Raw genomic sequence first — 15,811 nt, forward strand, 5'->3', positions numbered from 1 at the left:
TATCTTGAAAACATGATTGCCGACAAGCAAAACATTTTGGGACAACATCAACAACGGACAAATGAAACAAATACCAAAAGATAGTTCATTTTAGGTTGGGATTTTTTTTTTAAACATTTAAAAAAAAAATGATAATAATCATGTTTTAGTCGACACACCATAGTGAGCATGTGTAGAGCGTTGCGTGTCGCAGGCATCCTGGGGTTCTGACTGAGGAGGCTGTAGCCTGAAAACCCGGCCGGAGTATCACACACCATCCTCTCGTTGGTCCTGGTCGGGAACACAGTCACCAGTGTTTGGGTCAGAACAAGTTCAAGGCAGTGAATGTAGGAAGTCATTTTAATTTACATTTAAAAAAAATGGGAAACACTTTTTAAATAAATAGTTTATACTTTTCAGTTTATTGACAAGTCATTGAAAATAGATTGAATATTACATTTTGCTTCAACTTTTGCTTTTTTTTACCTGTTGGGGAAGACCAACTTGTTATTTTTACCTGTTGGGGAAGACCAACTTGTTATTTTTACCTGTTGGGGAAGACCAACTTGTTATTTTTGCCTGTTGGGGAAGACCAACTTGTTATTTTTACCTGTTGGGGAAGACCAACTTGTTATTTTTGCCTGTTGACCAACTTGTTATTTTTTTTGGGGAAGACCAACTTGTTATTTCTACCTGTTGGGGAAGACAACCTGTGCCTGTTGGGAAGACCAACTTGTTATTTACCTGTTGGGGAAGACCAACTTGTTATTTTTACCTGTTGGGGAAGACCAACTTGTTTTTTACCTGTTGGGGAAGACTGCCAACCAGCGTAGAAATCCCAACAGCTCACAGGAGCAGTTGAACGGGTTGGTGTAGAGTTCACACGTCGTTAATCTACCGAGCCCCGTAAACAAGCCTCCGTCCAGCACCTGAATCCTGTTCATGGAGAGGTCAATGTTCTCTATGTTAGGACACTCCTCAAAGGTGTTGGGGGTGACTGCCTCGATCAGGTTGGCCTGTAGGTAGAGGTACTGCAGCTTCCCCAGGCCTCTGAGGATTCCCTCTGTTAGGTTCCTCAGACGGTTAAACCCCAACTGCAGCACCTGGTAGGAAAGATAAGGTAAGAGAGGGTAAGGTAAGAGAGGGTAAGGTAGGAAAGATAAGGTAAGACAGGGTAAAGTAAGAGAGGGTAAGGTAAGTTATTTTACCTGTTGGGGAAGACCAACTGGGTAAGGTAAGGAAAGATAATAAGGTATTTTTAAATGGTTGGGTAAGAGAGGGTAAGGTAAGAAAGATTAAGGTAAGGTAAGAAAGGGTAAGGTAAGAGAGGTAGGAAAGATAAGGTAAGAAAGATAAGGTAAGGTAAGAAAGGGTAAGGTAGGATCCTGTTCATGGAGAGGTAAGGTAGGAAAGGGTAAGGTAAGAAAGGTAAGGTAACAGTCCCCAGGTAAGGTCAGACGGTTAAAGGAAAGGTAAGGTAACGTGAGATAAGGGTAAGGTACTGTGAGGTAAGGTGAGGTAAGGTAACGATGAGATAAGGTAATTAGGTAAGGTAATGAGGGTAAGGTAAGGGTAAGGTAAAAGGGAGGTAACGTGAGATAAGGTAAGAGAGGGTAAGGTGTGAGGTAAGGTAAAGGTAAGGTAAGTAACGTGAGGTAAGGTAGGAGAGGGTAAGGTAGGAAAGGGTAAGGTAGGAAAAGGTAAGGTGAGGTAAGGGTGAGGTAAGGTAGGTAACGTGAGGTAAGGTAACGTGAGGTAAGGTGAGGTAAGGTAACGTGAGGTAGGTAAGGTAACATGTGAGGTAAGGTAACGTAAGGTAACGTGAGGTAACGTGAGGTAACATGAGGTAAGGTAAACTGAGTGAGGTAAGGTAACGTAAGGTAAGGTAACGTAAGGTAACGTGAGGTAAAGGTGAGGTAAGGTAACGTGAGGTAAGGTGAGGTAATGTGAGGTAAGGTAACGTGAGGTAAGGTAAGGTAACGTAAGGTAACGTGAGGTAAGGTAACGTGAGGTAAGGTAACGTGAGGTAAGGTAACGTGAGGTAACGTGAGGTAAGGTAACGTGAGGTAACGTGAGGTAACGTGAGGTAACGTGAGGAGGTAAGGTAATGTGAGGTAAGGTAACGTGAGGTAAGGTAACGTGAGGTAAGGTAAGGTAAGGTAACGTGAGGTAAGGTAACGTGAGGTAAGGTAACGTGAGGTAAGGTAACGTGAGGTAAGGTAACGTAAGGTAAGGTAAGGTAACGTGAGGTAAGGTAACGTGAGGTAAGGTAACGTGAGGTAAGGTAACGTAAGGTAAGGTAAGGTAAGGTAAAAGGTAACGTGAGGTAAGGTAAGGTAGGTAAGGTACCGTGAGGTAAGAGGTAACGTGAGGTAAAAGGTAACGTGAGGTAAGATAACGTGAGGTAAGGTAACGTGAGTAATAAGGTAACGTGAGGTAAGGTAACGTGAGGTAAAGGAAAGGTAACGTGAGGTAACGTGAGGTAAGGGTGAGGTAAGGTAACGTGAGGTAACGTGAGGTAAGGTAACGTGAGGTAAGGTAAGGTAACGTGAGGTAAGGTAACGTGAGGTAAGGTAACGTGAGGTGAGGTAAGTAACGGTAAGGTAACGTGAGGTAAGGTAACGTGAGGTAAGGTAACGTGAGGTAAGGTAACTTGAGGTAAGGTAACGTGAGGTAAGGTAACGTGAGGTAAGGTAACGTGAGGTAAGGTAACGTGAGGTAAGGTAAAGGTAAGGTGAGGTGAGGTAAGGTAACGTGAGGTAAGGTAACGTGAGATAAGGTGAGTAAGGTAACTTGAGGTAAGGTAACGTGAGGTAAGGTAACGTGAGGTAAGGTAACGTGAGGTAAGGTAACGCGAGGTAACGTGAGGTAGGTAACGTGAGGTAGGTAAGGTGAGAAAAGGTAACGTGAGGTAAGGTAACGTGAGGTAAGGTGAGGTAAGGTAACGTGAGGTAAGGTAACGTGAGGTAAGGTAACGTAAGGTAACGTGAGGTAAGGTAACGTGAGGAGGTAACGTGAGGTAAGGTAACGTGAGGTAAAGGTAACGTGAGGTAAGGTAAGGTAACGTGAGGTAAGGTAAGTAACGTGAGGTAACGTGAGGTAAGGTAAGGTAACGTGAGGTAAGGTAAGGTAAGGTAAGGAGGTAACGTGAGGTAAGGTAAGGTAACATGAGGTAAGGTAAGGTAAGGTAACGTGAGGTATGGTAAGGTAAGGTAAGGTAACGCGAGGAGGTAACGTGAGGTAAGGTAAGGTGAGGTAACGTGAGGTAAGGTGAGGTAAGGTAAGGTAACGTGAGGTAAGGTGAGGTAACGTGAGGTAAGGTAATGTGACGTGAGGTAACGTGAGGTAAGGTAAGGTAACGTGAGGTAAGGTAAGGTAAGGTAACGTGAGGTAAGGTGAGGTGAGGTAAGGTGAAGTAAGGTAACGTGAGGTAACGTGAGGGTAACGTAAGGTAACGTGAGGTAACGTGAGGTAAGGTAAGGTAACGTGAGGTAAGGTAAGGTAACGTGAGGTAAGGTAACGTGAGGTAACGTGAGGTAAGGTAAGGTAACGTGTAAGGTAACGTGAGGTAAAGGTAAGGTAAGGTAACATGAGGTAAGGTAAGGTAAGGTAACGTGAGGTAAGGTAAGGTAACGTGAGGTAAAGTGAGGTAACGTGAGGTAAGGTAAGGTAACGTGAGGTAAGGTAAGGTAACGTGAGGTAAGGTAAGGTGAGGTAAGGTAAGGTAACGTGAGGTAATGTGATTGAAGGTAATGTACCAAATGGCACACTTCTCCCTACATAGTTCACCAGAGCCCCAGGAATCACTGTGATGTTCAGGACCAACCTGTAGGTTGAACTGGGCCGAGAAGGCTCCATCCTCCACGTACGAGATCTCGTTCTTGGTGAGGTTGAGGTACGTCAGGTTCCCAAAGCGGCTGAGCGATGAGAAATGGATACTCTTGATCTTATTCTCGTTGAGCCTCAGGTCCACGATGGTGCTGTTGAAAGCAGACTTTATTTGAAGTTTAAAACTTGTAAAAACACACTTTACAACAGAAAAACTGAGGAAGGTCAACAGGTTGATACAGGTCTTTCTCTTCTTCACATTTACAGTAAAACATTCACACGACAACAAGTAAAACCTAACTAGAAGTAAACATAGACGAACAAAGGGAAATAAAACAGCACAGAATGCCTAAACAATGCCTTCTGCCTGGGGATGCAACATTCCCGTAACTTTTCCCAAGTTTCCCAGGTTATCTAAAGCCAATCCCGGTTGGAATGTTTCTGGAATCAGGAATAAGCAGGAAATCTGGGGAATCCAATTGAATCAAATGCGTTTAATCAAATGAAAATAAGAAAATGCAAGAACAGTTAATGGGACAATAAAACATATTAATGACACAAATTATGTTTAATGAACCAAATAAAATCACTGATTTAAAACCCCCCTATCTCTGCCATGGTTAAATGTTGATGTGGGCAGGGACCCTATCTCTGCCATGGTTACCTGTTGATGTGGGCAGGGACCCTATCTCTGCCATGGTTACCTGTTGATGTGGGCAGGGACCCTATCTCTGCCATGGTTACCTGTTGATGTGGGCAGGGACCCTATCTCTGCCATGGTTACCTGTTGATGTGGGCAGGGACCCTATCTCTGCCATGGTTACCTGTTGATGTGGGCAGGGAAAGCTTCATAAGGGGGCTGGTTCTTACCTGTTGATGTGGGCAGGGAAAGCTTCATAAGGGGGCTGGTTCTTACCTGCTGATGTGGGCAGGGAAAGCTTCATAAGGGGGCTGGTTCTTACCTGCTGATGTGGGCAGGGAAAGCTTCATAAGGGGGCTGGTTCTTACCTGTTGATGTGGGCAGGAATCGCTTCATATGGGGGCTGGTTCTGGCTGCAGATAGCCAACCACACGAAGCCCTTCTCCCCTCAATCAGCCAACAGTCGCCCGTCACCGTGGGAAATTGGATGATTGATAGTAGGGCAAAGCCATAGAGGAAGGCAAACCAACTGGTCGCCGACAACGCCACCGAAACCCCGCCCACTCTGTTGTTAAACCCCGCCTCTCGGGGTTGTGTTGGCGTTCCGATGATGACGTCCATGCTGTTGATTATAGTTGTTTTTGTTTATTGATTTTGTTTATTTATCCAGGTTAGCGTCACTGCGAGGAAGAGAAGTGTAAAGAATGATGATTGTTACTACAGTCCAATTTCCATCTGGCATGGATTAATAAAGTCTTCTCCTCTTCTCGTTGAACCTATCCAACGAGCACCTTGTGCCCTGTGATCTCCAGAGCTATACAGCCTTTACCGATGTCAGCTCTCCACTGTGTCGTTAGTCCACCCGGCAGTAGAAGGCAGGGTTGGGTTGGAAGGAGAGAGTATTGTTGGCCCTTCCTAGTTTTTGTCTCAGGTTAGTCCCACACACAAAAAAGGAAGGTTTTAAAAGGAACTCGTCTTTCTCTCAGGTTAGTCCGTAGGAAGGATACAACATCTTTTTCAGTTGCGGACCCATTCATTTTTTGGGGGAGATGGTCCTCTGATTGGTCTGGAGGAAGGATGGGTCCTCCTTTGATTGGTCCGGAGGAAGGATGGGTCCTCCTTTGATTGGTCCGGAGGAAGGACGGTCCTCCTTTGATTGGTCCAGAGGAACGGAGAAGAGGTAGAGGGAAGTACCTTGACGTAGCTCATTGGACAGAGTCTCCACACCTTTTATTTATGCACTTTGTTCAGATTGACAGATCAATCTGAGCCTCCATTTAGATTGACAGATCAATCTGAGCCTCCATTTACATTGACAGATCAATCTGAGCCTCCATTTACATTGAGAGATCAATCTGAGCCTCCATTTACATCTCTGTTCATGTTCTCCACAGTGTGTGAGAGTCAGGGATGACGAGGACAACCTCTGGAGCTACATTTGTCTGTGGTCCTGGGGACTGTCGTCAGGGAGACAGCTGAGTATGGCTCTGTCCTTTTCCTCCCATCTGATTGCCTATTTCACCATTTGATGTTTGGTCTTCGAGAACCCTGATTGGATCTCTGTCTACTCTCCTGCCTCCTCATTGGTGGTTCATAGGTTGGCCAGAAACTGGAGAGAAAGGAGAGAGAGTAGGTCAAACAAACTTCAAAATTGGGGAAAAAAACAAACAAATGAAATCTTAAAAGGGAATACATGTTTTCCCCTCTACTGATATACAACATCCTGACTTAAATTTGTTTCAGAATCAGAAACAAGGTTTCAATATTGCTGTCCATCAATGACACACAAACACATTGAGTGATCTTGACAAATCTCGACAAATCGATGGGTAAATGTTGCCCTGACAGTTGGTAGAATTTTATTTTAAATGAGTCCCAGCTGTATTGGCTGCCAAAGATGCTTCCGACAACTAATAACTCTGGGGCTGCGAAGACATTCGCAATCAGGACTTCTTCATTTATATATTATGTATTCATTATGTATTGATATATGTTGAGTAGGTTGTGTAGAGAGATCGTATGGATTCATTATGTATTGATATATGTTGAGTAGGTTGTGTAGAGAGATCGTATGGATTCATTATGTATTGATACATGTTGAGTAGGTTGTGTAGAGAGATCGTATGGATTCATTATGTATTGATACATGTTGAGTAGGTTGTGTAGAGAGATCGTAAAAATAAAAAAAAACTTTTGAGATTTGAAGGAAGTTAAACGTGCTGGAGGTGTGTAGACTTTAACTAGCGACTGTTCCTTCTTACAAAACATCAAGAACAACAAGACTTTAACTAGCGACTGTTCCTTCTTACAAAACATCAAGAACAACAAGACTTTAACTAGCGACTGTTCCTTCTTACAAAACATCAAGAACAACAAGACTTTAACTAGCGACTGTTCCTTCTTACAAAACATCAAGAACAACAAGACTTTAACTAGCGACTGTTCCTTCTTACAAAACATCAAGAACAACAAGACTTTAACTAGCGACTGTTCCTTCTTACAAAACATCAAGAACAACAAGACTTTAACTAGCGACTGTTCCTTCTTACAAAACATCAAGAACAACAAGACTTTAACTAGCGACTGTTCCTTCTTACAAAACATCAAGAACAACAAGACTTTAACTAGCGACTGTTCCTTCTTACAAAACATTAAGAACAACAAGACTTTAACTAGCGACTGTTCCTTCTTACAAAACATTAAGAACAACAAGACTTTAACTAGCGACTGTTCCTTCTTACAAAACATCAAGAACAACAAGACTTTAACTAGCGACTGTTCCTTCTTACAAAACATCAAGAACAACAAACTGCTGTACCATTACAGAGCATTAACCCACATCCCCTTGCAAGAAAACTCTTGAGTTTTCAACCAAACCCCATCAGAATCTTCATCTCTGGTGCTGTTACTAGGGACTAATCGTCATCTCTGGTGCTGTTACTAGGGACTAACCTTCATCTCTGGTGCTGTTACTAGGGACTAATCGTCATCTCTGGTGCTGTTACTAGGGACTAATCGTCATCTCTGGTGCTGTTACTAGGGACTAACCTTCATCTCTGGTGCTGTTACTAGGGACTAACCTTCATCTCTGGTGCTGTTACTATGGACTAACCTTCATCTCTGGTGCTGTTACTAGGGACTAACCTTCATCTCTGGTGCTGTTACTAGGGACTAACCTTCATCTCTGGTGCTGTTACTAGGGACTAACCTTCATCTCTGGTGCTGTTACTAGGGACTAACCTTCATCTCTGGTGCTGTTACTAGGGACTAACCTTCATCTCTGGTGCTGTTACTGGGGACTAATCTTCATCTCTAGTGCTGTTACTAGGGACTAATCATCTCTAGTGATGTTACTAGAGACTAACCTTAATCTCTGGTGCTGTTACTAGGGACTAATCATCTCTGGTGCTGTTACTAGGGACTAACCTTCATCTCTGGTGCTGTTACTAGGGACTAATCATCTCTAGTGATGTTACTAGAGACTAACCTTCATCTCTGGTGCTGTTACTAGGGACTAATCATCTCTGGTGCTGTTACCAGGGACTAATCTTCATGTCTGGTGCTGTTACTAGGGACTAATCTTCATCTCTAGTGCTGTTACTAGGGACTAGGGAGGGGAGGGAGGGAGGAGGGAGGGAGGGAGGGAGGGAGGGAGGGAGGGAGGGAGGAGGAAAAGGCCCAGATAGAGATGGAGGGAAATTAAGAGATAGAGACAGATTGCTACACTGCTTACCCACTGTAGAATCTGATAGAACAATGAAAAAAATGTGAAATAGAAAGTGTGTGTGTGTGGGGTGGGGGGGCGCTACCAGCCACTCAGCACAATCTATAATTGATGGTGAGACTTCCTCCTACGTAGCATGAGACAAACTACTACACTGACTGCTACCAGCCACACACACACACACACACACACACACACACACACACACACACACACACACACACACACACACACACACACACACACACACACACACACACACACACACACACACACACACACACACACACACACACACACACACACACACACACACACACACACACACACACACACACACACACACACACACACACACACACAGAGAGAGAGAAAGAGAGAGAGAGGGAGAGAGTATAGAGAGAGAAAGAGAGAAAGGGAGAGAGAGCGAGACAGAGTATAGAGAGAGAGAGAGAGAGAGAGAAAGAGAGAGAGAGACAGAGTATGGAGAGAGAGAGAGAGAGAGTATAGAGAGAGAAAGAGAGAAAGGGAGAGAGAGTATAGAGAGAGAAAGAGAGAAAGAGAGAGAGAGAGAGAGAGAGAGAGAGAGAGAGAGAGAGAGAGAGAGAGAGAGAGAGAGAGAGAGAGAGAGAGAGAGAGAGAGAGAGAGAGACAGAGTATAGAGAGAGAGAAAGAGATAGAAAGAGAGAGAGAGAGAGTATGGAGAGAGAGAGACAGAGTATAGAGAAAGAAAGAGAGAGAGAAAGAGGGAGAGTGTGAAATACCACAGTGTGACATCACTGCAGCAAGATTTGTGACCTGTTGCCACAAGAAAAGGTCAACCAGTGAAGATCAAACACCACTGTAAATACGACCCATATTAATGTTTATTTATTTTTGACCTTTTGTATTTTAACCATTTGCACATCGTTACAACGCTGTATATATATATATACCCCATAATATATATAATATTCCATTTGTAATGTCTTTATTCTTTTGTAACTTCTGTGAGTGTAATGTTTACTGTTCATTTTTATTGTTTATTTCCCTTTTGTATATTATCTACCTCACTTGCTTTGACAATGTTAACATATGTTTCCCATGCCAATAAAGCCCCTTGAATTGAATTGAGAGAGAAAGAGAGACATCAAGTGGTCAGTTAAAATTGGCAAAAAAACACACATTTCTTTCCACAGGGCCGTGGGGTGAGACAGGGATGCAGCTTAAGCCCCACCCTCTTCCACATATATATCAACGAATTGGCGCGGGCACTAGAACAGTCTGCAGCTTAAGCCCCACCCTCTTCCCAGAGGGTAGTGAGGACTGCACAACGCATCACCGGGGGCAAACTACCTGCCCTCCAGGACACCTACACCACCCGTTGTTACAGGAAGGCCATAAAGATCATCAAGGACATCAACCACCCGAACCACTGCCTGTTCACCCCGCTATCATCCAGAAGGCGAGGTCAGTACAGGTGCATCAAAGCTGGGACCGAGAGACTCAAAAACAGCTTCTATCTCAAGGCCATCAGACTGTTAAATAGCCACCACTAACATTGAGTGGCTGCTGCCAACACACTGTCATTGACACTGACCCAACTCCAGCCATTTTAATAATGGGAATTGATGGAAATGATGTAAATATATCACTAGCCACTTTAAACAATGCTACCTTATATAATGTTACTTACCCTACATTATTCATCTCATATGCATATGTATATACTGTACTCTACAACATCGACTGCATCCTTATGTAACACATGTATCACTAGCCACTTTAACTATGCCACTTTGTTTACTTTGTCTACACACTCATCTCATATGTATATACTGTACTCGATACCATCTACTGTATGCTGCTCTGTACCATCACTCATTCATATATCCTTATGTACATGTTCCTTATCCCCTTACACTGTGTATAAGACAGTAGTTTTGGAATTGTTAGTTAGATTACTTGTTGGTTATCACTGCATTGTCGGAACTAGAAGCACAAGCATTTCGCTACACTCGCATTAACATCTGCTAACCATGTGTATGTGACAAATAAAATTTGATTTGATTTGATTTGATTTGATATACATCAACGAATTGGAGAGGACACTAGAGCAGTCTGCAGCTTAAGCCCCACCCTCTTCCACATATATATCAACGAATTGGAGAGGACACTAGAGCAGTCTGCAGCTTAAGCCCCACCCTCTTCCACATATATATCAACGAATTGGAGAGGACACTAGAACAGTCTGCAGCTTAAGCCCCACCCTCTTCCACATATTTATCAACGAATTGGAGAGGACACTAGAGCAGTCTGCAGCTTAAGCCCCACCCTCTTCCACATATATATCAACGAATTGGAGAGGACACTAGAACAGTCTGCAGCTTAAGCCCCACCCTCTTCCACATATATATCAACGAATTGGAGAGGGCACTAGAACAGTCTGCAGCTTAAGCCCCGCCCTCTTCCACATATACATCAACGAATTGGCGCGGGCACTAGAACAGTCTGCAGCTTAAGCCCCACCCTCTTCCACATATATATCAACGAATTGGAGAGGGCACTAGAACAGTCTGCAGCTTAAGCCCCACCCTCTTCCACATATACATCAACGAATTGGAGAGGGCACTAGAACAGTCTGCAGCTTAAGCCCCGCCCTCTTCCACATATACATCAACGAATTGGCGCGGGCACTAGAACAGTCTGCAGCTTAAGCCCCACCCTCTTCCACATATATATCAACGAATTGGAGAGGGCACTAGAACAGTCTGCAGCTTAAGCCCCACCCTCTTCCACATATATATCAACGAATTGGAGAGGGCACTAGAACAGTCTGCAGCTTAAGCCCCACCCTCTTCCACATATACATCAACGAATTGGAGAGGACACTAGAGCAGTCTGCAGCTTAAGCCCCACCCTCTTCCACATATATATCAACGAATTGGAGAGGGCACTAGAACAGTCTGCAGCTTAAGCCCCACCCTCTTCCACATATATATCAACGAATTGGAGAGGGCACTAGAACAGTCTGCAGCTTAAGCCCCACCCTCTTCCACATATACATCAACGAATTGGAGAGGGCACTCGAACAGTCTGCAGCACCCAGCCTCACCCTCTTCCACATATATATCAACGAATTGGAGAGGGCACTCGAACAGTCTGCAGCACCCAGCCTCACCCTCTTCCACATATATATCAACGAATTGGAGAGGGCACTCGAACAGTCTGCAGCACCCGGCCTCACCCTCTTCCACATATATATCAACGAATTGGAGAGGACACTAGAGCAGTCTGCAGCTTAAGCCCCACCCTCTTCCACATATATATCAACGAATTGGAGAGGACACTAGAGCAGTCTGCAGCTTAAGCCCCACCCTCTTCCACATATATATCAACGAATTGGAGAGGACACTAGAACAGTCTGCAGCTTAAGCCCCACCCTCTTCCACATATATATCAACGAATTGGAGAGGACACTAGAGCAGTCTGCAGCTTAAGCCCCCCCTCTTCCACATATACATCAACGAATTGGAGAGGACACTAGAGCAGTCTGCAGCTTAAGCCCCGCCCTCTTCCACATATACATCAACGAATTGGAGAGGACACTAGAGCAGTCTGCAGCTTAAGCCCCGCCCTCTTCCACATATATATCAACGAATTGGAGGGCACTCGAACAGTCTGCAGCTTAAGCCCCGCCCTCTTCCACATATACATCAACGAATTGGAGAGGACACTAGAGCAGTCTGCAGCTTAAGCCCCGCCCTCTTCCACATATACATCAACGAATTGGAGAGGGCACTCGAACAGTCTGCAGCTTAAGCCCCGCCCTCTTCCACATATACATCAACGAATTGGAGAGGACACTAGAGCAGTCTGCAGCTTAAGCCCCGCCCTCTTCCACATATATATCAACGAATTGGAGAGGGCACTCGAACAGTCTGCAGCTTAAGCCCCGCCCTCTTCCACATATACATCAACGAATTGGAGAGGACACTAGAGCAGTCTGCAGCTTAAGCCCCGCCCTCTTCCACATATACATCAACGAATTGGAGAGGGCACTCGAACAGTCTGCAGCTTAAGCCCCGCCCTCTTCCACATATACATCAACGAATTGGAGAGGACACTAGAGCAGTCTGCAGCTTAAGCCCCGCCCTCTTCCACATATACATCAACGAATTGGAGAGGACACTCGAACAGTCTGCAGCACCCAGCCTCACCCTCTTCCACATATACATCAACGAATTGGAGAGGACACTAGAGCAGTCTGCAGCACCCAGCCTCACCCTACTAGAATCTGAAGTCAAATGTCTACTGTTTGCTGATGATCTGGTGCTTCTGTCTCCAATAAAGGAGGACCTACAGCAGCACCTAGATCTTCTGCATCAGATTCTGTCAGACCTGGGCCCTGACAGACCTGGGCCCTGACAGACCTGGGTCCTGACAGACCTGGGCCCTGACAGACCTGGGTCCTGACAGACCTGGGCCCTGACAGACCTGGGCCCTGACAGACCTGGGCCCTGACAGACCTGGGTCCTGACAGACCTGGGCCCTGACAGACCTGGGCCCTGACAGACCTGGGTCCTGACAGACCTGGGCCCTGACAGACCTGGGCCCTGACAGACCTGGGCCCTGACAGACCTGGGTCCTGACAGACCTGGGCCCTGACAGACCTGGGCCCTGACAGACCTGGGCCCTGACAGACCTGGGTCCTGACAGACCTGGGCCCTGACAGACCTGGGCCCTGACAGACCTGGGCCCTGACAGTAAATCTGGTGTTCCAAACATTGCAAGTATAAATTCCATCTAGACATCGTTGCCCAGAGCACACAAAAAACCTACCTTAGGCTAAACATCATCGCTACAGGTAGCTTCCACAAAGCTGTGAACCATCTGAGAGACAAGGCAAGAAGGGCCTTCTATGCCATCAAAAGGAACATAAAATGTAACATACCAATTAGGATCTGGCTAAAAATACTTGAATCAGTGACAGAACCCATTGTCCTTTATGGTTGTGAGGTCTGGGGTCTGCTCACCAACCAAGACTGCACAAAATTGAGTCTCTGCATGCAGAATTCTGCAAAAAATTATCCTCTGTGTACAACGTAAAACACCAAATAATGCATGCAGAGCAGAATTAGGCCGATACCCACTAATTATCAAAATCCAGAAAAGAGCCGTTCAATTCTATAACCACCTAAAAGGAAGCGATTCCCAAACCTTCCATAATAAAGCCATCACCTATAGAGAGATGAACCTGGAGATGAGTCCCCTAAGCAAGCTGGTCCTGGGTCTCTGTTCACAAACACAAACACACCCCACAGAGCCCCAGGACAGCAACACAATTAGACCCAACCAAATAATGAGAAAACAAAAAGATAATTACTTGACACATTGGAAAGAATGAACAAAAACCCCAGAGCAAACTAGAATGCTATTTGGCCATAAACAGAGAAGAAACTGAGCTGCACGTCCTAATGTATACCCATAGACACTTATTTCCCTCAGATTTAACAGACCCACAAAGAATTCACTAACAAATCCAATTTTGATATACTTTTGATACTAGCAATAACTGGGGACAATGGGCTGGGAACCCTGTGAGGTGAGATGGAAGGTGTGTATGACAATAACATGGGCTGGGAACCCTGTGAGGTGAGATGGAAGGTGTGTATGACAATAACTGGGGACATGGGCCGGGAACCCTGTGAGGTGAGATGGAAGGTGTGTATGACAATAACTGGGGACATGGGCCGGGAACCCTGTGAGGTGAGATGGATGGTGTGTATGACAATAACATGGGCTGGGAACCCTGTGAGGTGAGATGGAAGGTGTGTATGACAATAACTGGGGACATGGGCTGGGAACCCTGTGAGGTGAGATGGAAGGTGTGTATGACAATAACATGGGCTGGGAACCCTGTGAGGTGAGATGGAAGGTGTGTATGACAATAACTGGGGACATGGGCTGGGAACCCTGTGAGGTGAGATGGAAGGTGTGTATGACAATAACTGGGGACATGGGCTGGGAACCCTGTGAGGTGAGATGGAAGGTGTGTATGACAATAACTGGGGACATGGGCTGGGAACCCTGTGAGGTGAGATGGAAGGTGTGTATGACAATAACATGGGCTGGGAACCCTGTGAGGTGAGATGGAAGGTGTGTATGACAATAACTGGGGACATGGGCTGGGAACCCTGTGAGGTGAGATGGAAGGTGTGTATGACAATAACTGGGGACATGGGCCGGAACCCTGTGAGGTGAGATGGAAGATGTGTATGACAATAACATGGGCTGGGAACCCTGTGAAGTGAGATGGAAGGTGTGTATGACAATAACATGGGCTGGGAACCCTGTGAGGTGAGATGGAAGGTGTGTATGACAATAACATGGGCTGGGAACCCTGTGAGGTGAGATGGATGGTGTGTATGACAATAACTGGGGACATGGGCTGGGAACCCTGTGAGTGAGATGGAAGGTGGTATGACAATAACATGGGCTGGGAACCCTGTGAGGTGAGATGGAAGGTGTGTAATGACAATAACATGGGCTGGGATCTATCCATAGGGGGAGCCTGGGCAACTGAAATGTCTGATCTATTTCAACTGTCTGACTCTGAACATCTGTACGAAAACCATATTAAGGGAGACATAGATATTATTAACAAAAAATTGTCGATGCAATATGAAAAAACTGGGTGAAGGAGATTTAGTCATGAACCAAAATGGAGAACCTTTTGATCGATTAAGGGTGAATTGGTGTGTGAGAGATATTATGTTTAACCTTTCTGAAACAAGAGATCGCTATGTGCGACAGGTCAGATCAGGGACACTGCCTCGAAACCGGACGGTGTTGTGGGCGAAATGGAATTGGAAAGACGATGTAACTATGGTGACCTCGAAGAAATAGAAAATGAAAATCTGTTTTTATCCTCTATTGCCCTTTCTACCTCGATATACGCTTGCTCTTATTCTAGAAAGCACAGCAGATATACCCTGGTATTATGTGGCTGAGTCATGACCAATAACATCTGCTAACCATGTGACCAATAACATCTGCTAACCACGTGTATGTGACCAATAACATCTGCTAACCACGTGTATGTATGTATGTATGTATGTGTGTGTGTGTGTGTGTGTGTGTGTGTGTGTGTGTGTGTGTGTGTGTGTGTGTGTGTGTGTGTGTGTGTGTGTGTGTGTGTGTGTGTGTGTGTGTGTGTGTGTGTGTGTGTGTGTGTACAGTATATCACAAAAGTGAGTACACCCCTCACATTTTTGTAAATATTTGAGTATATCTTTTCATGTGACAACACTGAAGAAATGACTCTTTGCTACAATGTAAAGTAGTGAGTGTACAGCTTGTATAACAGTCTAAATTTGCTTTCCCCTCAAAATAACTCAACACACACCTATTAATGTCTAAACCGCTGGCAACAAAAGTGAGCACACCCGAAGTGAAAATGTCCAAATTGGGCCCAATTAGCCATTTTCCCTCTCCGGTGTCATGTGACTCGTTAGTGTTACAAGGTCTCAGGTGTGAATGGGGAGCAGGTGTGTTAAATTTGGTGTCATCACTCTCACACTCCCTCATACTGACTGGTCACTGGAAGTTCAACATGGCACCTCATGGCAAAGAACTCTCTGAGGATCTGAAAAAATAAT

At 45.1% G+C, this 15,811-nt stretch overlaps 1 pseudogene; it reads right to left on the reverse strand.

Annotated features, from left to right (window-relative positions):
• The window catches only part of LOC124029106, a 15,992-nt pseudogene extending 9,942 nt beyond the window's left edge, over window positions 1–6,050 (reverse strand).
• Between the last annotated feature and the right edge of the window lie 9,761 nt (window positions 6,051–15,811).

This window comes from Oncorhynchus gorbuscha, unplaced genomic scaffold (assembly GCF_021184085.1).
Source record: "Oncorhynchus gorbuscha isolate QuinsamMale2020 ecotype Even-year unplaced genomic scaffold, OgorEven_v1.0 Un_scaffold_5531, whole genome shotgun sequence".
NCBI lineage: Eukaryota > Metazoa > Chordata > Actinopteri > Salmoniformes > Salmonidae > Oncorhynchus > Oncorhynchus gorbuscha.